This window comes from Dipodomys spectabilis, unplaced genomic scaffold, assembly GCF_019054845.1.
Source record: "Dipodomys spectabilis isolate Male_0828 unplaced genomic scaffold, ASM1905484v1 ptg000102l, whole genome shotgun sequence".
Lineage (NCBI taxonomy): Eukaryota > Metazoa > Chordata > Mammalia > Rodentia > Heteromyidae > Dipodomys > Dipodomys spectabilis.
In genome coordinates, this window is record NW_024870779.1 from 8,068,785 (window position 1) to 8,092,968 (window position 24,184).

At 37.0% G+C, this 24,184-nt stretch overlaps 1 protein-coding gene across 6 annotated transcripts in view; it reads right to left on the bottom strand.

The window, feature by feature from the left end:
- Rims1 (regulating synaptic membrane exocytosis 1) overlaps positions 1–24,184 on the bottom strand; it is a 504,676-nt gene that overhangs the window by 378,293 nt on the left and 102,199 nt on the right. The window lies entirely within an intron of this gene.

The following is a 24,184-nucleotide window of genomic DNA, read 5'->3' on the forward strand; positions in this document are numbered from 1 at the left end:
CAACACATAAGCAAAAAGAAAAAAGCCGGAAGTGGCGCTGTGGCTCAAGTGGTAGAGCACTAGCCTTGAGCTGAAGAGCTGAGGGACAGCGCCCAGGCCCAGAGTTCAGGCCCCACGACCAGACCAAAAAAAAAAAAAAGAATAACATGCCTGTTTTAGCACCAATTTCAGCCATCGCAGTCTGGGAGTGACTCTTTAAGCTCTTAAGTCTCTCAATGAGCCCACCTCTACTTTTGTCTTTTTGGTGGTTAACTAGAGATAAGAGTTTCTCGGATTTGTTTACCCAGGCTGGCTTTGAAAAGCAATTCTTAGATCTCAGCCTCCTGCGTAGCTAGGATTACAGGCATGAGCCACTGGTGCCTGCCTGCTCAGCATCTAGTCAAGTCTTTAATCAGGCATCTACTGGCATCTGACTGCATACTCATTAGAAAGTTCAAGCTTGAAGTGCTCACACATGTCCTCAAACTCCCAACTCACAGAAGCAATGAGAGAGAATAAATGATTGTTCCAGGTCCTAAGTTTTAACATACTTTATGTGAATGAAGGACTCACTAACTAATAGAATGAAGTCACAGACATCAATTCAACCAGACACTTTACCAGAAAAAGGCATTATTTTAGAAAGTAAATGCAACTTTGTTTTTTATGCATAAAACTGACAGATATTCTAATGTAAATAGAATAATTGTACATGGTAAATTACATCCATTTTTTTGTAAACTGTCATCTTTATATGTTGAAAACATTTGTGAGGCTATTAGCTTCACTTTATAGAAGCATTAGAGACCAAATATAGGAGTTCATTTGAATTTCAGTTCTGCCACTTATCCAAGTCATTTTACTCCTTCATATTGGGGATGGGTGACACAATTGCCCTCTTTCAAATCAAGGTGATCACCTGGGAGAGTCTAACTCAAAGAAGCAAATGCATGTACTAGCCTAAATAAGTGTAAATTGCCTGAAATGAGAAGATTACAGATTTTAGGAAAGCTGAGTTCACATTTCAGCTGTATCACTACTTACATAAACTAGGCAAATTACTTTCTGGATCTCAGATTATCAGTACACCCTTCAATAAGGCAAGGAAATATTGTAACAATTAAATAGGTAACCTGGGGATCATGCATGTTGGACATTGTGAAGATATCCTTTATATTTTAGTGGCGTTATATTACATGAACTGATCTGTACTATACATATATATATATCATCTTAACACTTGCTTCTTAATATTATTTAAGCCATTTTCCTTGTAAATATTTGTGAAGTAAATATATTGTACACTTAATTTAGAATGAAATTAGTTCTAATATTTTACAAAAGCATGGTATATATACATAGTGTATAGTACTTAACAATTCTATTAGACACAAATCGATGAAATTCTTTGTATGTATTAAAAACATGAGAAAACTTATGGCTCAGCATATACAGCATTCTGGACTCAATCCCAGCAGCAAAATAAAACAAATCACATAAAATAAAACAGAACCTAAAGCTATAGTGATGACCCATTGCAACAATGAGATGTACAAGTCGTTATGTCGAAAATGAACTTTGCAACTTTGGTGGGGGGAGGGGGAGAGCGGGGAGGATGGGGGGCGGGGGGAGGATGGGAAGGGATGGGAAGGGGAAACAAAGGAGGAGGCTACAATGCTTGATAAGAAATGTACTCATTGTCTTGCCCATGTAATTGTAACCCCTCTGTACAGTATTTTCACAATAAAAAAATATTAACCTGTATAAATATACTCATAGGCAGAAAAAAAAGAATGACAGCAAGTTTTTCTCTTTCTCTTAAAATTTTTGATTATTGGTGCTGGGGACATAGCTCAATTGGTAGAGTACCTAACCAGCCAACATGAAGCCCCAATTTCAAACCCCAGTTTAATGAAAACAAAAATTTTTTGGCCTCATTAGAAGTAACAACTGTTCTATTTATTTCCTACATATAAATATGACATTGTACTTATCACTTGTTGGGCAACAGATGCATGTGTTAGCTATCAAATAGGGCATTTAACCATCTTTCTAGCTCTTTTCCCTAATTTGAGAATATCCCTAAGTAACATTAAACTACCATTTTCTTTTTGGCTTCTGAATTTCTCCGTAGAAAGAAAAGTAATTCAGAAGCATTATAAATTAAAGCTGTGCTTCAAAACAAATAATAATCAGGTGTTAGTGACTCATGCTTATATTCCTAGCTAGCCAGGAGGCTGAGATCTGAGGGCTGAGGTTCAAATTTTCTCCAATTACCCAACAAAAAAGTTGCAAGTGGAGGTGTGTCTCAAATGATAATGGGCTATCTCTGGATAAAGAAGCCAAAGGACAGTGCCTATGCCCCAAGTTCAAGCTCGAGTACAGGTACAAAATAAAATAATAGTAACTGTACTTCTCAACTATTCCTGTATTAATGGACAACTGTTACATAAGAAAACAGCCACATATAACAAAGGAATTAAACTTGGTAAGACTTACATGCTTTTGTGTTTTTGTAATGCCATTAATTTAAAAAATCTTTCAAAATTTTTATTACATTTGGGAAAATATTATTTAAAAGAAAGCCTCTATCATCCTAGTTATTCCTTCCCACGGGGTTTTCTTGTTTCTTACATAGATTCCTCTTTATCTATACCTAATCCCATCCTTCAAGTGAGTTAGATAGAGTTCAGGTAGCATAAGCTTACATACTAATATTTTCAAATGGGAAAAAATTAGGAATTTCTAACCAATCTCCAAGAACCAATTTCACTAACTTAGCTATAACCTTCTTAATCATATACAATTCACCAAAGTATGTAATGCTTAATAAATTCATTAGAATTTATTAAGAAATTATAATTTCTTTTGCCTGGAGTTAACAAACTATGATTATATCAAACATTTATATAATAGTTTGTTCTATGTTGCAACAAATAGGTACTGAAGTGCCCATGCACATAATATATTAGAGTATGATTGAAAAGATAGATCACCTGTTCTCCTCACAAGGCTTTCCATATACATATATACATACTTGTATGTCTATGTATATATGTATATATGTACATACAACATGCAATATACTGTGCATATACACATATATATTTATATATATGTGTATAAGTGTGTGAATTTATATATTTCAAATTCTTACTTCACTTATAAACAAACTTTTTTGTCAATGCCTACAAATTGATAAATGAAGGTTTTCAATTTGTTTAGTATTCCCTGTAACTGTTTTGAAAGCCAAGATAGCTTACTAGTTAAAATGTCACAGACTAATACAGGATCTTACTAATACTGACAATTACCTCTACTTCCACTCCTAGCTGGTTGGGTTTTACAGCAATGTCTTTAAAAGCTTTTGTTTCCTCTGTTCCAACAAGATAACCTATCACTTATAAGTTCTTATCATAAGTAGGTGTGGAAGAAGGCTTGAGTGAAAAATGCAAGAATCTGAGCTTAAGCCCATACCAGAAAACAAAAGAAAAGGAATGCTTGTGTGGAAAAACAAGGTACTAGCAATGCTGTTCTCATTGCTGTTGCTGATTATGATAATGGTAATTAAATGTTCTCTGTTATTTACTCAGTACTGTTGGGGTAGCCATCCTAGAACCTTGATGTGTTTCTCACTACATGTCGACACCAGTTGTATGGCTTTGTGTGATGTTATCATTAGACACATGGCACTGTCACCCTCAGTGCACAGATGATGTAAGAGCAGGCGAGTTGTTTCCCCATCATATCACATCCAGGCTACAGTCTCTCACACTATAATCCCAGCTACTCAAAAAGCTGAAATCTGAGGATAGTGATTCTATGCTAGCTTGGGCAGAAAAGTCCATGAGATTCTTAACTCCAATTAATCAGCAAAAAAGGCAAAAGAAGAGGTGTGGCTCAAGTGGTAGAGCACCAGTCTTGAGTGAACAGCTAAGGGACAGTGCCTAGGCACACACCTGGCACCCACAACAGCCATCCAGAGCCCCCATTTTAGCATTATATTTAGTTTGTTCTCTGTCACAGGAAATGCTGTAGGTGGAAGTACAACTGACTCAAGGCTCTAAGTAGAGCACTCTGAAAGCATTACCACGGCTTGTTAGGAGACCACACTTCCCACAGGCTTTCCCAGCCAATTCCAGAGCAAGAAAAGAATATTACTTCCTAGGAGAAAGGGGTCCCCAACTCACCTCACAACCAACATTAAACCCAAAGCTATCCAACAGCTTTGATGAGCCATTCTTAGACTGCACAGCAATGAAAGACATTTCTATCCACTCTTTCTCAGCTCTCTGCTTTCCTCTTTTGTTAGGGGACTTGATGGACATCTAAAAACCTGCCTGTCATTTCTGACCCCCTCTCTGTTTTTTTCACACAGAGTATGAGCCCCAATTAAATTCTTGATTTAGGATTTCAACCCAGGCGCTCGTGGCTCACACCTGTAACTCTAGCAACTTAGGAAGTTGAGATTTCAAGGATCAAGATTCAAAGCCAGACTGGACAAGAAAGACCTTGATATTCTTCTCTTCAATTAACGGGAAAAAGTTTAGAAATGGAGCTATGGCCCAAGCAGTAGAGCACCAACCTTGAGCATAAAAACATACACAAGCCAGTGGCTCACTCCTAGCTACTCAGGCCGCTGAGATATGAGGACCATGGTTCAGAGCCAGCCTCGGCAGGAAAGTCTGTGAGACTCTTATCTCCAATTAACCATCAGAAAATGAGAAGTGGCTCTGTGACTCAAGTGGTAGAGCCTTGAGCTGAAGAGCTCAGGGACAGTGCCCAGGCCCAGAGTTCAAGCCCCACGACCAACAACAACAACAAAAAGCATACACAATACATCTGCTGCTGGAGGAACTGGCCTATCAGAGCTCTGAGGAGTTAGAACAAAGGAGGCAGACAAGGCCCTCTGTTGAAAAGGGGAGACATTGCTATCATTGCCAGGCCGCTGAGAGGAGAGGACCCTGCGAGAAATAAGGATTTTTCACAACTGTTCCTCGAGTGAGTCTGTTGAATAAACATACATGAGAATAAAAAAAAAATTTCCTATGGTGAAACATAAAGCGGTAAAGGACTCATGAGACTCTCCTTTCAGGAAGCCTTCCTTCTATTTCCTTCTTTAGTCTAAACCATGCTCTCTCAACTTGCTTCAGCAAAGTTCTCTTGGAGACTCAAAACCATCTCACTAAATGGGACTACAGTCCTCTGTTTGTGGTATTATCCCTTGGGAACATCATGGAGAGAGGATTCTCTCCGGACATCTTCCATATCACTGAAAGTTGCTGAAGGCCAAAAAGGAGAGCAATGAGTTTGTAGCACAAGGTTAAAGGTGCAGGAAGGTCTTTGACACAAGACTTTGGGCCAGGAAGGATTTTTCCATGTGAAGGAAGTGAGATGATGAAAACTCATGAAACACAGTGTAAGGAAAGAGGAAGAGAGCTTGGGTTTAAAGCATGCCTCTGTAAACGAATGAAGGTCCTCATGATTCAAAGACACTAGTGATGGGTCTTAAGTAGGAAAACTTAGATTTTTTTCCCCTCATCTATTGTTAAAAGAGAATTTTTTTGAAAATGCAAAAACATATACACAAATACAGACATTTAGTTTAAAAGATAACATTGTTCTTTTCATAAACTAATTATAACACTGAGCTACATCACCAGTGTTATGTTAATCTTTTTCAAATCCCTTCTAAATACTTACTATTATTAATACTTCTAAGCACCAGGATAATCCTGAACCAGACATTGCATTACAGTCAAAGAAATCCAAACATCTACTTATTGCACCAACATCAAATATGTTTGGACAACTTAGATTTTTTTTATTTTTAAAGTTTACTATGGCTAGCCAGGTGCTGGTGGCTCATGCCTGTAATTTTAGTCACTCAGGACACTGAGATCTGAGGATCAAAATTCAAAGTCAGCCCGGCCAGGAAAGTCTGTAAGACTCTTATATCCAATTAGTCACTCCAAAAAAGCCAGAAATGGAGCCAGGACTCAAGCAGTAGAACATTAGCCTTGAGTAATAAAGCTCAGGGACTGCACCTAAATTCAACCCCTTAGACCCTGCCCCTCCAAGGTTACTATGGCAACTGTAGATTACGTGAAAAAGATTTTGCAGTACAGTTTTTTTTTTTTAAGTCCAAAGAATTTAGGAGAAAGAAATGGTCTGCTGAGGTTGAGAAACAGTTGCATTATAGAGCATTATCATTATAGTATCAGTAGCAAATTCGTGTTAACTATTAATACGATTATTATATTACATTAATAGAATTGTTAATAAAATAGTGCACAGAACCCATTTATTTTTCTTTTTGGTACCAGGAATTAAACTTAGGGCATTGTGCTTTCTAGGCAGGCAGTCCAGGATCATTTCATATTGGCTGTTTTTGATAGGTTTGTTTTCCTTTATGCCCTGGTCTGCCTTGGCAGAGATCTCCTCCTACCATATTTTTCTGTGTCACTGAAGATACAGAAATGTACCACCATACCCAGATATTGGCTGGCTGTGCACTGCAATCCTCTGTTCTCCCCCTCCCAAGCAGCTAGGATTATAAGCTTAAACTGTCATACACAGCTGCAATACTAACTCTGAGGCACTGTTCAGAGTAGCGTAATGAGTATTATTTTTCAAGTAGGACAGGCTTTGAGTAATGAAAGGTCTCAGAAATGATAGAGCCAAGATTCTTTAGGGTTTTCTATACTGACTGTGAAATTATTTAAGATCAGATGAGGCTCAACACAATGATAAACAACATAAACGGGCCTGAACAAGGTGTGCTCTTATTTTGTAGGACCTTAACAAGTAATGATGAATTCAATTTAAGAACTGAAGACCCCATCAATGTATGTAAACCACATATCTTTGTAGGAGGAAACTGCAAAACACATTTTTTTTACTTCCCATACTGAGGACTGAACCTAGGCCCCTCCCCCCACCAAGCTAGGCAATCAGCTCCAACACTGGATCCATGCCTCCAGCCCTTCCATTTTTATTCCATTTACCTTCTAACTACTACAACATTTGCACAGAGCGTTCTTATGACAAAATAATATTCCATATTTCCCACCTTTAGTTTTCTTACCTGATTTATACTTCAACACTGTCATTAACAAATATTTGTGACCTGATTTGCTGATCAAAATTTGTTAACTGTAATTTGTCAAAGAATCGCAGAATAACAGTTTAATTTTTGTTGTTGTTGTTGTTTTGGGGGTTTTTTTTGGTCAGTTGTGGGGCTTGAACTCTGGGCTTGGGCACTGTCCCTCAGCTCTTCAGCTCAAGATGAGTGTTCTACTGTTTGAGCCACAGCACCACTTCCAGTTTTCTAGTGGTTTTATTGCAGATAAGAGTGTCATGGACTTTCCTGCCCGGGCTGGCTTTGAACCGCGATCCTCAGATCTCAGCCTCCTGAGTAGCTAGTACAGGCATGAGCCACTGGCGCCCGGCAGTTTAATGTTTTAATAAATTCTGAAATTAAAGGCCAAGAACACTTTTATGAGATCACACATAACACTCCACCAATATCCATTCCCCATTCTTCGGTATCTCCCACTCATCCCTCCCTATTTTCCTTCCCCCACAATTTTGTAAGGTTCTTATCCCATATAGTATCAAGTGATAACTTAGAATTCTTATGCTTCAACATGACTTGTGTGTGTGTGTGTGTGTGTGTGTGTGTGTGTGTGTGTGTGTGTGTGTGTAGCTTTAATGTAAAGGTGATGAACAGGGATGTTACAGTTACCTAAGTAAGGTAATAAGTACATTTCTTTTTAAACATGGTTATCTCCTCCCTAATTTTCTTCCATTTACCCCTCCCTACACCTGTCCCTCTCAAGTTGTATAGTTTATTTCCAAATGACTTCTGTTTGAAGTTAATTTGCCAGATAATCTAAAGGACTAAAAGGCTAAGGGCCAAACAGGGCACTGAGGGCTCATTCTTGCAATCGTAGCTACTCGTGAGGTTGAGATCTGAGAATTAAGCTTGGAAGCCAGCCTAGGCAGAAAAATCTATGAGACTCTTATCTCTAATAGTCAACTCAGAAAAGCCAGAAGTGGTGCTGCAGCTAAAGAGGTAGAGATCTAGCCTTTAGCAAAAGCAGTTCAGGGACAGTGCCCAGGTCCTTACTTGAAGCCCCAGTATCAGCGTAAATGCACACACACACACACACACACACACACACACACACACACTAAAATCCAATGATTAATTCCATTTCAGTATATTTTCTGAATGTTTAGCAGTATGGTCTAAACTTACAGCTGATAATTCACTGAAAAGAGAAACTCTGTTCTTTATTAGGCTAGCTGCCAATTCACTGGTCAATGCATTACTAAACCTAGTGGGCCATTTTCAGTCCTTGTCTGTTTGTTGTATTTATTGAGAACCTCTTCACTTGGTCTAGGGAATTAGCTTCTCCAGGCATCCTGCTTCTATCTCCAGCCTCACATGGAGAAATGCTGAGACCACTGGTTCTATCAACATTCTCATCCTTTATAATAATACCCAGCTCCTGACTATAAATACCAAGTACATACTGATAACTTTCAAACTATAGACATTTCATTCCACTTCAGATATTTCCCTAAATTCTAGCTCTGTGTATCTGTCTCTCCTGTATTTCTATTTATGCTGCTTAATAGGCATCTGAGATGTATCTTGTCTGAAAAGGAGCTCCTGATTACCTCCCCATTGCCCATAATCTCTCCAGCAGTCCTCCCCATTTCAGTAAATGGAAATTCCATTTTTACATTTGTTCAGACCAAACACAGTCCCTCTTGACTTTTTTCTTATGCCCCATATTTTAAGAGTCAGGAAATCCTTTCAGCTCAACCTCCAGTATACATATCTTGAGTCAAATTAATACTTAAAATTTGGACAGCTACTACCCTTATCAAAGACATTATTTCTCACCTGTGTTACTGAAGGATCTACCCAGGGTGCCACCATTTCTACTCTTGCAGGTTTATGGCTGTCCTTAACACAGTAGGTAGATTGACCTCAATAAAATGTAACCTACAACATTTCATTCCTCTGGAAGAAACTGCAATGCCCACCCCATTTCACACAGTGCTAAACTCAAAGTCCCTCCACTGGGTGACAGAGATTTATCCGTTAGGGACCTCTTTGGCCACATCCCTGACTACATTGGTCCCTGGACTCTGTTGTAGCAATACAGGACTCCCTGCTGTGCTTGATTATTTGGGGGTGTAGTTCCACTTTCTGGATGTCTTAGCTGGCTCCCATTCACAGTTCTCCCAGGTCATTACAGCAAGTCCTCTTTGTATTTAGGTCTTTTCCTGGGCACTCTGGAGATTCTTGTAATACTCCCTTTGCCTTTCTCTTTTTTTCATTTCTCTCTTTAAGCATTTGTTTGAAAATTTTAAATTATCACGTTAATTTGCCATGAATCTCATCCAGCAGAATTTAAGTAACAGGAGGGAAGATTTTATTTTTTTGTCTCATTAATTAAGCATCCCCAGAACCAAGAATAGTCTGTCACACAGGAAGGGCTCCTAAATCCTGCTAATAAACAGTTTGAGTCTTCTATATCCATTTGGACAGATTAGAACTCTGTCTACAGAGACACTCCATACCATCTCATGAAGCTGAGTGCAGTTTAGCAGACAAATGCACTAGTGACTTTTACAGTCAACCACAGAAACCACATCATTGGTTCCACTATTGCTCTAGCCAACAATATAGACCAGCCTTATACATTTATGATACAATGAAACAATGAAATCAGAATACTAGAATATTAACATAGAGAGTGGCTAAGATGGGTTATAAATACAAACACAAGAAGATGACAGCTGGTTCTCTGTATCTCCAGTGTTGATGAATCCTGTTCTCTGTCCAGGTCTTCACCAGTACTACACCCTAATTAGCACGCAGGCACATTCCCTTCCCGAAATACAACCCTTAATGAATGAATGGGCTCAACTCAGTTAATAAGATCAAATACCTTCATTAACTCCATGAATGCATCAGAAGTGCCTCACTAGGGCCAAATGAAACAGGATTCCTATTGCATGACAATTGTCGGCTCCAATATCATTCACACTTAACTCACCAACTCGCTGTCAAAAACATTTTATTTTTCTGCCATGGCTTATGCCTGTAATCTTAACTACTTCGGAGGCTGATACCTGAGGTTCATGGTTCGAAGTAGCCCATGGCAACGAAGCCAAGGACTCTTACTTCTAATAAATCAGAAAAAAAGCCTGAAATGTAGGTAAGGCTCAGATAGTAGAGCACTAGACTTCAGTGGCTAAGCAAGAGTGCAAGACCCTGAACTCATACCCCAGTAAAAAAAAAATATGCCTATTATAGGAAATATATTTATATATAATTATATGTTATTTATACACAATACTATAATATTATATAATACATTAATATATTTTATATATTTCCCATAATAGGCATTTGAGTAGAATTTTAAACATCCATATCATATCGTCATTTACTTTGTGTATAAATAAGTGTATAACTAATCTCTTTAAAATTTTATAGGTCATTTTGCTCTCAAATGCAGTTAAAACAAGAGTGTTTCCAGAATGGCAGAGTAAAATTCCTGTCCTCCATAAAAACAATGAGAACACTGGAAGAACTTGTCAAAATCAATCTTTCTAAGAGTCTGGAAATTAACTACAGGTTTGCAAAAACCCAGTGGATAATTATTAGGGAAAGCTTTTCTTGATAGGAAACGTCTGTTTTATGATATTTTCCCTTGCCATATTCTCATTCTTCTCTTCTTGTTACCACAGTAACCTTCAAAATCAGCTGCTCCAGAACAATAGTCTATAAAACTCTTAGGATTGTCTAGAAAATTCCTAGGATCTAGTTATTACAAAGAGTAGGGGAAATATCGAGCAACCAAAACAATAGTATGTCAGGAGACAAAAATAATGAGAGTAGAAATCAATGAAATAGAGGAGAAAGGGAATATTACATTAACACTGAAAGCAGACAAAAACCTTGCTGCTAAAGGAAATCACGGATCATTATCACTTTAGAATATGTGTGTAAAATTTATAAACAAATCACTAGCCAACTGCACCTGGAAACGTAAAATAATATTATATACCATCACCAAAAGTAGGGGTGCAAGGCTGGTTTAATACCTAAAGGTCCATTAACATAGCACAATATATTAATAAAATAAATGACCAAAACTACAGACTCATACCCAAAGATGCAGATAATGAATTTGACAGAAGGTAAAACTTTTCATAATAAAAAGACTCTAAACTCTCAGAAAAGAAGAATAGTTTCTCATTTGCAAAATATCATCTCCAAAAGACCTACAGCCAATATCCTACTTAGTGGAGAATGACTGAGTTCTTTTTCATAAAGATATAAGACTATGATGTCTGCATTTACCATTTCTATTCAAAACTGCATTGCAGAGTCTTATATGGGTAATTATATATAAGAGACAAAAATAAAAAGAACCTACAAGAGATGGAAAGGAATAGATAAATATTTATTTGCAGATGGCATAATCTTTTAACAGAAAACTCTAAGGGAGCAACACACACACAACCTTTTTAGAACAAGCTCAGCAAGATTACAAATCAATATAAAAAATCAATTGCATTTCAATTCTCTGATAGTAAGTTTTACAATTTCAAAATAAAAGAAATAACACTGTTTTCTAATAGAAGACAATGTGATTCGATAGTTCTCCAAAGAAGATACCTAATGGCCAATTGACATAAAGGTGAGCTCTTTATTTGCTAGCTTTGCACATCAAAATCAAAATGAGATACAACTTCACGCACACTAAAATAGCTGATGTCAAAATAATGGACAATAACAGAGCAAGAATGTTGGAGAAAACTAAAATCTCCAGGGATTATTCAATGGTGTGGCCACTTTGAAACAGTTTGACAGTTCTATAAAATGTTAAATACAGAGTTTCTATATGACTGTATAGGTATCCAAGAGAATAAAAATATGTGCCCTCCATGAAAAGTTACACAGAACATTCATAGCAACTACACATATTGGTAAAACCACAGAAACAACCCAAATATCCATCAATGAATTAAAGGTAAACAAAAGTGCTACATCTTCATAACAGAGCATTATTCACCAATGAAAATGAATTATTTATTAATAAACTTTAGATTTTACAAGGATTTACCTTGAAAAAACACAATAAATGAAATACATGAATTTAATAGGATTACGTATAATGATTACACATATGTCAAATGTATTTACCAGGTTTGGCAAATCCATAAAGACACAAAATAGATCAGTGTGACTTCCAGAGTTTGAATATAGGATTGTATTAGATGTGACAGATAATATTTATTACTTTTCCTTTTGGAATGATGAAAATACTTTGTAAACACATGGTGATGGTTTTTACAACTCTGTCTATAGCCTAAAAAATTCTCTGAATTTTACTCATGAGCAAAGTATGAGATTAAATCCATAAACGTATTATTTAAAAGAACAATACTGGGCTTGGGCTTTACTACATCTAGCATATAAAATGAAGGAGAAATTTAAAACAAAAACAAATATGATGGATTTAGGCTTATCAATGACATTGCTTTCTCAAGTAAATTGCTTTTCTCTTCCAGGTTCTCAAGGCATTCAACTCATACTTTTTTGTAGCAATAACCTTATAGCATCATCTTATGTATCATAATTATCTTCCCCATTTTCTAGGTCAAATATTCTCCCTTGTTATCTTATATTGTCATGGTGCTTAGTTGCATAAACACTGGTGAGATGGTGAATAAGTAACTAAGTCCTAACTATCAGAATTGAAGTATAAATACTCTTAATTACAAACACTATGCCCATAATATTTACAAACTTTTAGCTGTTGTTTCTTGGGCAAAGACCAATAGTTAAAGACTTACTGTCTCCAGATAGACATAAATTACATGGGATATTTTGTAGACACACTAATTAGATTTGCTTGGCTCAATATATAAGTATCATTGGCATACCAATGTATGAATAGATTTATATAGCTGTAGAGTGTTTAAAAAGACCATAAAAGTCATTGGGATAAAATTCATCATATTAATGTTTAAGAAATCAAGAACTAAAGCAATGTTGTATATAGCATCACCTAGGAAAGTATAGAGAAAGGCGTAACTTACAGTGAAGTGTCTAGGAGCTCCAACTATGTTACTTTTAAAAAATTCTGCCCTCAGACCAATGACCTTGGAATACATAAGTTCATATATGTACATTCTCCATATACAATTTAACCTGAGCACTTCTAAATTAGTGCTGTAGCCCATAATAGCTGAAGTACAACTGAGCAATCTCTATTAAGAAATAATTTGAATCATGAAGACTCTAAAAAGTTCAAAAAGCTTCACTCCACATTCCAAAGACAGTCCAGACTCTTTCTCAATGCTAAGAATCTTCATTACAATTATCACAGAATCTTCATTACAATTATCACAATCCTAGTATGCTTATCCCTCTGGTCTCACTTTGAAGCCTTTTTCTAAGGACTACACACCAAACACACAAGCTTCTCTCCATTTTCAGCAAGTATCAAGCTCATGCTTAAATTTAATGAGAAGCAAAGTGTTCTCAAATGGTAAATGATTTTTACAAAGCCAGGCAAAATAAACTGTCTCCTAGAAACTGGTTAACCAGCAAAAACTTACTTATCCACTCCATATTTGCTCTTAATGGGAAGGGAAAAGAAACATGATCTGTGGCCCCATTTCTCAAATTACTTCAAATCTATTTGAAGATAGAGGGCATCTATCTATTATGGATGGCTAAAGTAACAAGATAGATACAAGTAGTAGACATATCTGACTATTCTTTGAGTACTTTTCTTAGAGCATATATTAGAATATATTTTATAGTAGTGAAAATTTTGGTAGAGATACAGAGTGACAAGGTGAGTTCTCATTATTTACTTACACATACACACACACACATACATACACACACACACACACACAAAACTTATACCCACACTACCCACACAGAATCTGTATATGTGTATATATCTTTTTAAGTTCAAATTTAACAATCAATGGGCACATGAAGCAGAGCCATTGTCAGCTATCTCCAATATAAAGTATGTCATCCAGCTACTCACCAATCCATCCACCCATCCACCAGTCCATACATCCATCTACCCATCCACCCATTCCTCCCTCCACCCATCCACTCAGGAAAGAAGGCAAGTCATTCTATGAAGAGCTGTGGAGAAGACAGCTAATATTATCACCCTTGGAAATTTAGGATTTGCTGCCACAGAATATAGAAAGGCTATTGGTAAAGAAAGGGACATTTATATAAGAGCATCATGTGTTGCAGACATGTAATAACTAAATCAAGCAAGGAACCCCAGGACCTGACAAGGCAGATACCACCAAGCACATGAAGATACTGATGGGGTTATTATCTCCATAGCCAACCTGCAATCATCCCCACAGTGCTGTAAAGAGTGATTTTCAAGGCTGAGGACTGAGGATCACTGTTGGAAGCTCTCCTTTCTGCAGGAAAGTCCATCTGACTCTTAACTCCAATTAACCAGAAAAAGGCTGGAAGTGGAGTATTGGTTCAAGTGATAGAGTGCTAGATATGGGGAGAATAATGAAAGGGATGCTATTGATTCAAAACACTTTGTATAGCTACTTAAAGATAATAATGATAAACTAAAGAACAGTGGCCAGGCCTTGAACTGAAGCCCAACACACACAACACCACACACACACACACAAACACAAACACACACACACTCACGCACACAAGCACGCATTTTACACAACACAAGATTTCTTTCCAATCTTCCCTCATCTCTGCCTGTACCTAGATCACTGAGTGGTGATCATTTTCTTATATTCTGCCTACCCAGTAAACCAACTGATGTGGAGGAAAGGCAAAAGTATTATTTAATTAGGGCCAGAAAGCATACCTATAACTGACTGTAACACTGCTGGTGTCAGATGCCAAGATAGACCAGTAGCTTCCGGCCCAGGTTCCTTTCTGTGCAAGGAACAATTACTCCACCAGGCCTTTATTCCTTTATGGGATTTAGGGTCTGGATTTACCACTTTCTTTCCTTGGATGAAAGAGTAAATAGCACTCCAGGTGAGTTCTATTTTTTTCCCCATTCTCTTATCTTTCAACCTCTTCATCTGCTAGCCACTCTTATCCTACCCAATCCTATTTTTGTTGCATCTTGCCTGATTCTGACCCCAGCTCCCTGTTCACAGTTGCTAGAGATCTTGTTTCTGAATGCAGAAACTTTTTTTAGCCTTTGTTCAATGGACTCTGACGAGGTCCCTGCCACCTCCCCAGCTGCCAGGCTTGCTTCCCTGCCGGAGACCAGGAGCTTGTACATGCCACAGCAGCTTCTGTGGAATCCACCCGAGGCAACTTTGGTCTTTTGTTCTCACCAATCCCACTGAGGTATTTTTAAACATTTTATCTTGAGAATGCTATTTTCAACATATCCCCACTCCTTTCCAGACTTCTAGGATATTGTTGCCAAGTCTGAAAATAATGGTACTGGGGTGCTGCATGGCTCTTCATCATCTATGCACTTGAGAACTTTTTATTTTATTTAATTTTTTGGCCAATAACATTTCTTCCTCCCCTGGAAACTTCGGTGGCAGCACTTCTCAAAGCACAGATCAAGCCACTTTTCAAAAAGGCTTGACAACCCACACTTCTTACATTTTTTTCCTTTGTGTTCTTAACAAAAGTTGTAACTTTCCTACAAATTACAGTAAAGTCTGGAATTAGAGCAAGCAGGAACGCTAGGGGTAAGGAATAAACTGTATCTCGTCTTCAGGATTCTTGCTCACATAGTGAGAATTTTTAGCAGATGTCTCACCATTATACCCATAGTCTGAACTTTTTAGTGGTTTCTAATTACCATTTGATCATCTCATATTGGAAAAGATTGGAAAAGAATAAATGAGTATTTTAGGTTCTTTTGAAGACTTCTGTCTTCTATCTCTTCAGTTACACATTTATTTTGTGGATTTTTCGCACATTGTTTGGGTCCTGATTCCCAATGGTCATGAAAGATGAGAGAATACATACTCATGAAAACTTAGCTCTAGAACCATTTGTACAGCTATGGACAACTTTAATGTCTACAGTTTATATTCAAATGTACACCAGAAATGAGTTTAGACTAGTCACGTTGTCAGACTACACTTGCGTGTGGGAGTGAATATTTCTCTTTTTTCTTATCCTTCTTTATTGAGTTCTTATGATGTAGCCAAACTTGGTTGTTCCTAGAACAGCACAGCATTAGCTATTATTCCTGCCCTCAAGAAGAGCATCTTTGCTATATTTAGCAGACTAAGTTGGGAAAGAAGGGATGTTGGCATGGATAACAAAAAATGCTCTTAAATGGGCATTTGGACCAAGTACAATGGACAATAGAGAATGAAATGCTTACTTAGGAGATGAAATAGTATCTTAAATATGTTTTGATGTTTGAATAGTGCTTTTGTATGTGTGAAAGGATGAACAATATATTTTCACTAGAACAACAGAAAAATAAACACAAATATGTAAATATGTTTAAGGCTGGAGGAGTGAGATGGGTATGAAGTGAAGTTGAGATGATGGAAAGCCTGGAAATGTGGTGTGAGATTAGACTTGGATGCAACTGGTATGGTGTATGGTACGGTGTTTCAGAGAAGGAAAGAAATTTATGATCTCAGCTGAACTGGGAAGTACAGTGACCAGAAGCAGAGTGTGCAAGTTTTGTGTATTTGTCAGTGCTGGACTTGAACTCAAGGCCTTCAGTTCTCACTTGGCTTTTCCATTCAAAGCTGTCATTCTACCACTGGACCATACCTTTACTTCCAGCTTTTTGGTGGTTAATGAAAGATATGAGTCTCTTAAATTTGTCTGGCCAGGCTGGCTTCAAACGTTGATCCAAATCTGAGACAATTAATGAATACAGAATATTCAATAAACAGTGTAATCTGTGTCCCTCTCTAAATATGGTTGCCATATAATGTGAGTTGAAAAACACTGAAAAAGTGAGTTGAGGAAGGTTCACAGGAGACTATGAGAGAAGGATTATTGCTTGGGAGCCACTAACTCACTTCTGTAATCCAAGGTACTCAGGATGCTGAGAGATGGGGGATCACAAAAGTTAGCCTATGCAGAACCTCCTTGAGATTCGCTCTATCTAGCAAAAAGGGGAGGTGGAGAAGTGGCTCAGGTGACAAAGCTCCAGCCTAGCAAGAAAATAATCAAGAGGCCCCAAGTTCAAACCCAAGAACCATCAAGAAAAGGAAAGATTATTGAGAAGGATTTGAGTAGAATAATATGTGTAAAAGTACCAAAAGAATGTCATTGTCAAGAAAACTACCCACAAGGCCAAAGCTCAAAGGTAAGGAGGTGGCAGGGCAATAAAAATAAAATGGTGAGATGGGTGGTCATTGGACACCTCCATATGGGCAGGTGTGATGAAAGTACAACAGGGTAGAATGACTTGCCTCATCTTTTGATGAGGGGTGGTAATAAAGAGAAAAGAGATGATTGAGAGAGATAGATGCATTAATTGCAGATTGACTTGAAGAGGATAGCATTTCAGATAGATGAATGTCACCTGTGATTATAAAGAAGAGAAAACAAAATCAAAGAATGCTGGCCATCATTATTGTAAGTCTCAAAGGTATCAAACTTGTTAGTCATCTTTTGAAACTATACTAATGTAGTTATAAATATCTCCTAGCTATAATTGGGTGCTATATGTATGGAAATTGAAAATCTATATATCTTGAACTTGACCTCAATCGATGAAAAATTCTCTATAGGAAAAAACATTGGATGACTATTTCAAATTTCACCTCAATGTCTTTTTCCTGTACTTGTGTTTTAAAATTTTATTTTCTATACTTTGGAAGTCAAACAGGGCTTTGCATAAACCAGGTAAGGGCTCTACCACTGAGCTAAATCCCTATACCCTGCTTCAGTTAGAAACCAGGACATGTTCCACTTGACTTATAAGATGTATTGATATTTCTAATGATTTTTTATTTTAATATTATATCATATGTTTATATCCAAGAAAGGGTAAAAATTCAAGTTTGTTCTTGAATTCTGTCTCCCTTCTCACTCTTTCTCAGTAATTCATTGAAATGAATAAAGAGAACAAGTCCTAATTGGCTCTAATTTCCTTCTCTAGAAGGAAAGTTTATAGATATTAAAAGTAAGATACATCAAATTAGTACATGGAGAAATATCTGTGGAGTATTGGAATCCCAACTGCAATAAGATAGTGGAATTCAGCCTTAAACTATATTTCTCAGAATAACAGAAATGAAAAAAAACAACCACACACCAAAGTTTAGCAGTGCCACAATAATATTTTAGTTGAATTATTAAGAAGCTATTATTTATTTTAAAATAAATTTTAAAAATAGTAGGACAAGATCTACTGGCATGGCTCATGACTATAATCCCATCTACTTGGAAAGCAGAGATCAGGAGAATTTAGTTCAAGGCTAGCCCAGGTATATAGTTAACAAAACTTGATCTCTTTTTAAAACAATCTGAGAAGCTGGCACCAGTGGCTTATATCTGTAATCCTAGCTACCCAAGAGGCTGAGATCTGAGAATTGTGGTTTGAGGCCAGATCAGCAGCAAAATTCATGAGCCTCTTATCTTCAATTAACTACAAACAACAACAACAACAAAAAGAAGTGGAACTGTGACTTAACTGGTAGATTGCTAGTTGTGAAAGAAAAAGGCAAGGGTCAGCAAGTAGGCCTGGAGTTCAAGCCAGCACAATCACTACATCATCATCATCATCATCATCACCATCATCATCAAATTTGAAAAATGGGTATGCTGGTGTGAGCTTGTAATCCCAGCTACACAAAAGATAGGAGGTGTGCATTCTGAGACAAGGCAAAATGAAAGGAAGAAGAGTAAGACTGACGGTGCCACACATAAAAGCATCAGGAAAATCCCTTTTGGGTGAGGGTCTTAAACAGGAGCCATTCAGGCATCTATCCAGACATCAGTAAATATGAGACTGGACCACAAAGACTAATGCAATAAATAAATACCTCAACTGGGAAAGCAATAATCTTGAGTTGTGTGGTGACTCATTGGTTCAGTGCTTGTCTAGTGTGCGCTAGACCCTGGGTTCAGTTCCCAGTCAAACAATTAAAAAAATAAATCAGCAAAATTCTTTGAAATTCATATAATGTAGTGAAATATTTCTGAAAAATCAAGTACAGAAGGCCAGATTCTGGTCTCTAGACTAGAATCCCAGCTACTCAGGATTTGAGGGTTGGGAGGATCACATTTCAAGGCTATCCAAAGTAAAATATTCCTGGGATCCCCATGTCAACAAATAAGCCAGGCAGAGTGAAAGGTGACATCAAATGAAATCCTGGAATTCAACCTTGAAAGAATTTAAAATAATGAATGTAAATGTGTGGATGATGGCTCTAGGAGTCAAGTGCTTGCCTAATAAGCACAAATCGCAGTCCCACCAAAAAAAGAGAATAACAATAATAAAATCAAAACAAAATACTGAATAATATTCTGGGCCTAAGACCAAGTTGAAAAGGAAGAACAGAAGAGCCTCCTCTAAAAGCAACTTTTTCAAACTTCAGAAAAAAATCGATTAAATACTTCTGACATTATTCTTTTCACTGATAATTCTGTGTATGAATGTGTAGCTTTGTTTTCAATTCATACACATTTCTATATTATTTTGCCAGTACAAGTTGTATTCACTTTTATTTTCTTTTCATTTTTGGTGCTGGTCCTGGGGCTTGAACTGAGGGCCTCTCATCCTCACTTGTCTTTTTCACTCCAGGCTAGCACTCACTTTACTACCTGAGACACACTCTGCTTCCAAGAAGTTTTCAAGTTGTTTCACCTATTCTCTTCTAGGAAAGAGTTGCATGGTGTTACTAAGAAATAGGTAAACCTGAAAGTTAAGTTTTAGAGAAAGTCACTTGGACGTTTTGATTTCTTTTTTTTGGGGGGTGGGTGTCCGGTCATGGGGCCTGAACTCTGGGCCTAGGTGCTGTCCCTCAGCTCTTCAGCTTAAGGCTAGCGTTCTACCACTTGAGCCACATTGCTACTTCCAGCTTTTTTCTTTTTGTGGTGCTGAGGAATCAAACCCAGGGCCTCATGCATGCAAGGCAGGCGCTCTACCGCTGAGCCACCTTCCCAGCCCCTGGATGTTTTGATTTCTCAACTTTGATTTTATACTGAAAACAATTCTACCTTGCTAAAAAAAAAAAATAGTTTGCATTAGCCAGTCCCTTCTATTAGAAAAATGCATATTTTTAAGGGCTCTTGCTGTCCAAAGCTGAAACATCTATCTTCTTTTTTGCACCAGTCCACATTGGGAACACACACCTTGCCCTCTGTGATGAGATAAAAGTTATTTCCATGTCTGCAGTTCTTATTCAGTAACACCTCCTTTGAAACACCTCATTCCCCAAAGAGCTAGTTAAGATTTTGTGATTTTTAACATCCCTGCCTAATTGTTTAGACTTTAGTGAAGAAATTAATGAGAGGAACAACCATTTAAAACACATGAGCTTTGTTCACACCTCATTAAATATTTTAAATGGCTATTTTATTTTTATAGCTTTTATATTCCTTTTGAATTTTAGCAGGCTTGCTTTTTATAACCAAGAATTTTGAGTCTCTCTTCAAAGTAATCTGTAATTTTACAAACATTCCAGCTTCACATCCGTTTTCTAGTATTCTAAAATAAGTCTAAATTTAAAGACTCATGTCATATTAATGTCAATTCATGTTAATCATTTTAGAGGTAGGTAATTGGATTCTTTATTAATATGAAAACAGTTATTTTGTCTCTTTTCAAACATTGTATGTAACTGAACTTGGTCTTCCTTTGAAAGCAATTAATTCACTTGAGTCTTATATATTTTGAGCAGAATAATCACTGAAAAGGGTTTCAGACAAAATAGTGGGAGTGCATTGAGGACAAAGTGATTGTATTAAAACATTTCATTGAATTTCATAAAATGTCAATAAAACCACCCAGCTGGAAATCAACCTGCCATTCTATAAGGAAACTTAACTACTTATAATTATAAATCTTATATTTTGGATTAGTGTTTACCTATCTATTATAAGACCCACAAATAAATTTCATTATTAATTTGAACATTGTACCATTAATCAAATTCAGGCTGATGTAGATTGATAGATAATAATGTAGCTTTGGAGAAAAAAAACACACACCTGTTAGGCAACAGCAGGGTAGATCTCCAAGATTATGTTGCCTTGTTTTATTTCATCTGTATCCCTCTATAGGTCTGTATCAGTTTGGGCCCCTGTCAGTTCCTCTGTATATCATCTGCATGTCTCTCTCTACAAGGACAATGAGTTGAAAGGACACAGTCCCTTTGTCCAAGGTCACAGATATGAACTGATTAATGAGTGAATGATAGACTGGGAGGAAATGTGGGCTGATGGATGTTTTTCTTATTTTCTGCCATCTAGGTTGAGCTAGGTAAAGAAAGCATATCCAACGAAATATCAGCATTTAGGATTCACTGGGAAATAAGGCTTTAATATTTTAAATAGTTTTGAATTTTGACACATATGCTATCTATAGTCAACTTGACTGCAAAGAAGTAAGATTGACTTAGCATCATAGCATATGTTGCAAATGAAATTTGAGTTTTAAAGGTGTTACAGAGTGAAGATGTCAGTAGCTTTAAATCTCATATATTGAAATTTTAACTCTCTGTGTGGCTGAACTTGGAGGTGAAGTCTCTAAGAAACTGATTAAGGTTAAAGGAGGTCAGAAGGATGTAGCCCAGGAATAAGATTAGTGTCCTTATAAGAAGAGATGTGTGTACACAACAAGGCACCAGGAAAGGCTATGTGAGGACTAAGGAAGACATTCCCTCTACAAAACAGGAGGCAAATCCCTCACCAGAAACCAACCCAAGCTGACAACTTGATATTATCCTTCCAACCTCCAGAACCATTAAAATACAAATTTCTATGCTTAAGCCATGCCAAATCCAGTATTTGTTTATGACAACGCAAGTTATGACATTAGTTATTACTAGTAGATCAGAGATAATAGAGAACATAAGTAGTAAATAAATACATATATGCCCACATAGCTACACACATCATGTTATAGGACAAACTAATTAAATCACAAATATAGAAGCTCATTATACAAGTTTATAATTTAATTCTTATCCAGAGGAATACAGAGAAAAATAATCAGAACAGAAAGGGCTGAGGAACTGAAATTCAATTGGGAAACAATCATTTCTAAATTAAACGATTCTCTTTTCATTTTTAGCCATGCCTTTTAGGTGTATTCTCCGTTATACAAAGTTCTGCTTCATCTTCTATCTTTTTGATATAATTTCTCAATGAATTCCCTATACCACAGGTCTTTTCCTCCCAGAGAACCACAGTTCTGATGACAGAGTGGGTGCCAGTGGCTCATACCTATAATCCTAGCTGCTCAGGAGGCTGAGATCTGAACATCAAGGTTCAAAGCCATCCTGGGTAAGAAAGTTTGTGAGACTCTGATCTCCAAATAATCAGCAGAAAGCCAAAAGTGGAGCTGTGGCTCAAGTGGTAGAGCACTAGCCTTGAGAAAAAGCTGATGGACCATGCCCAATGAGTGTGTCCAGGCTCTGAGTTAAAGGCCTAGTACTAGCATGCACAAACTCACACTCACTCACACAGAATGAAAATAGTATTTCTATAAATTTGTAATTTGAAGAAAATCTAGCAACCTACCCCATTTCTTGATATGTCAATGGACCAAAAATTCAACATCTCTGGCTGGCTATAAAGGAAATGTAAATCAAAATAACATTGAGATTCTGCCTAACCCCAGCTCTAGAATGACCATTATCAAGAAAACAAACAATAAGATATTCTGGTGAGGATGCAGTTAAAATGGAACCCTACGACACTGTTGGTGGGGATGTAAACTTGTTCAACCTCTCTGGAAATCGGTGTGGAGGTTCCTCAAAAAATTGATCATGGACTCATTATCTTGCCCATGTAATTGTAACCCCTCTGTACAGTATTTTCACAATAAAAAATATAAAAAAAATTAAACATGGAACTACCCTATGATACAGCAATTCTACTCCTGGGAATTTATCTAAAAGATTCCAAACCAGAATACAGTAAAGCCACCAGCACAACCATGTTAACTATAGCACTATTCACCCACAGCCAAGATAAGGAATCAGCCCAGATGCTCCTCAACGGATGCAAGGATCAAGAAAATGTTGTTTATATACACAATGGAATTTTACTCATTCACTATAAAGAATAATGTCTCATTTGTGAAGAAATAGACTGAAAAAATATTAAGTGAAGTAAGTTGGGCCCAGAAAGACAAAGAATTCATGTTTTCTCTTAGATATGGAAGCTAGATTTAATTTGTAAAGTTATAAGTGAATACATTGGCTGGGTATACAAATGTGCACAAATGTATTAACTGAAATACTGTAGACTCAAGGGAGATCTCAAATAGTGTAATTCCTTAAAAAGCAAAAAGCAAAATTTAGTAAAAGAAAACAGGTACTCAAAAGGGGTGGGGTGGGGTCAAGAATAAAGCAAGAGACACTGAGAGACACTGAGCAACAAATCAAAGCAAAAGTACTAGGACCTCAGTTCAAGCTTTAGTATCAACTCTGAGGTAAAAAGCAGAGCAATGACTTTTGTCGCCATGGGTCATCAATGTCTCTTTTTCCTTTCCTAAGCATTGTCACAGTGTAGCATTGAAGCCAGAAGTACACAGCAACAAAATTTAAGAAAGAAGTTATAATATATAATATAATAAATAGTGATCTAAAATACTAGCTCCATTCTACTAAAATACTAGTCCATTGCATTGGGACTTTGGTGTAACAATTTTTATTTTTGATGTTTTTGTTTTTCTTCTTCAAAAGAACAGTTGGTGATATTGACAGGTTCTTTGGTGGTAATGATAGCATGGTACAGCAAGATCAGGCTTCTTAATCCAAATTATACCAATGAATAAGGCTCAGGAATCGAGTGAGACTGTCTAAGTGAGAATAATTGGTAAGGCAATCAAAAATTATGTTTAAGGCAGGACAAGATGTCCCTCTGACATTGTTAAAATGTTAAAGAGTGCCGTTAAAATGTTTCCCATTAACATGGTGACTTATGTTTATGACTTGTAAGGGCAAGTATTTCTTGCTG